This window comes from Pyxicephalus adspersus, chromosome 9, assembly GCF_032062135.1.
Source record: "Pyxicephalus adspersus chromosome 9, UCB_Pads_2.0, whole genome shotgun sequence".
NCBI classification, from domain to species: domain Eukaryota; kingdom Metazoa; phylum Chordata; class Amphibia; order Anura; family Pyxicephalidae; genus Pyxicephalus; species Pyxicephalus adspersus.
Window position 1 is genome coordinate 47,510,360 of NC_092866.1, and position 1,365 is coordinate 47,511,724.

Here is a 1,365-nt window from a genome sequence, read left to right on the forward strand (position 1 = left end):
TATTACATGTGTTTATGACTGTGATGTTGGTTTTTAATGCACATAAAATATTTTAGGACACTATTTGTTTCAGAATCTTTTTTTTCTTCATTTCCCTTCTCTAAAAAACTGGTGCGTCTTATGGTCCGAAAAATACGGTATATGGTTCTGCAGATTGGCACCTCTTGATTTCCCACTAATATAGAGCTCTTTTCTACTTATAAATTCTTCTTATCATCAAGTACTAGGTAGCACAATACTTTAGCATATTCAAATGCTGACTGCAGAAATTAGAGCTTGTATAATCAATGATCTGAACAAGATTTTCTGGTGTCACAGTTCTCTTGTCACCCCGTTATATGATGGCTCCATTAGTTTGAGTACTTGTTATAGTGGATAATGGATATCTGTGAATTAGATCAACATTCAATATACTTTACAGAAAGCTGCAGCAAGACAACTGATGAATTCAAGTGTAATGTTAGATGAATTAACTAAACTTAAAATTCTATTAAGGAAGTTAAATATCTCACAGTAGGATGCATGTCACGCAGGGACATCAGCACGTGGCATATTGGATAAAACTATCTCCGTCGGTTATTCCTCTCTCAGGATAATCAACCTGTGAAATATTAGGAGAATAGATACAAAAGCACTGTATGTACAAGTATTAATACTTGTTGTACATGTGTTAATAGACTGACTTTGGTATTTTGATACAATCAACAAATTGCGTGAAATGTTAGGGCCGTTTCAGACCCATGCCAAGCTGCAATGTTTTGCCATACGATCAATCACAGTCCCAACCTCCCACACCCTAGTCTCTGATATCTTCAAAGATATCAAAACATTGCAAATCCTTTACCCTTTATTTTTCATGAAGAACAGACTCCTGGCACCCTGCCTTCTCTCTAAAGAAAACACAATGGGCCTGATTTTATAAAGCACTCCAAGACTGTAGATGATAGACCATCGCCTGAGAACCTAGGTGATCCTTCAAACCAGGAATGGATCCAGGATTGAAAACATTTGCTAACTAAAGATTTTTTAAGAACTTCAATCCAGTATTGCCGGATCACCCATGTTCTCCCATGATAATCTATCTCAGTGTTTTCCAACCTTTTTAACATGGGGAACCCCTAAGACAAAACTTTTGGTACCTATTAAACAGACCTGACTATTACAACTGCTTATTGTTCAAGGAACCCCTAGCAGCCTCGGGAGGAACCCTAGGGTTCCATGGTTTATCTTCACAAGTCTTGGAGAGCTTTAATAAATTAAGTACATTCTTTGAGAATGATTAAATTTGCAGTACAAACAGCTAGTTAATTCTTTTTAGGAATATATAACTACCTTAACCCCCTTAGCTGTAATCCCGAGTGTGAC

At 36.8% G+C, this 1,365-nt stretch overlaps 1 protein-coding gene across 1 annotated transcript in view; it reads left to right on the forward strand.

The window, feature by feature from the left end:
- The window catches only part of ANO3 (anoctamin 3), a 245,710-nt gene that overhangs the window by 164,796 nt on the left and 79,549 nt on the right, over positions 1-1,365 (forward strand). The gene's annotated exons all lie outside the window — the stretch shown is intronic.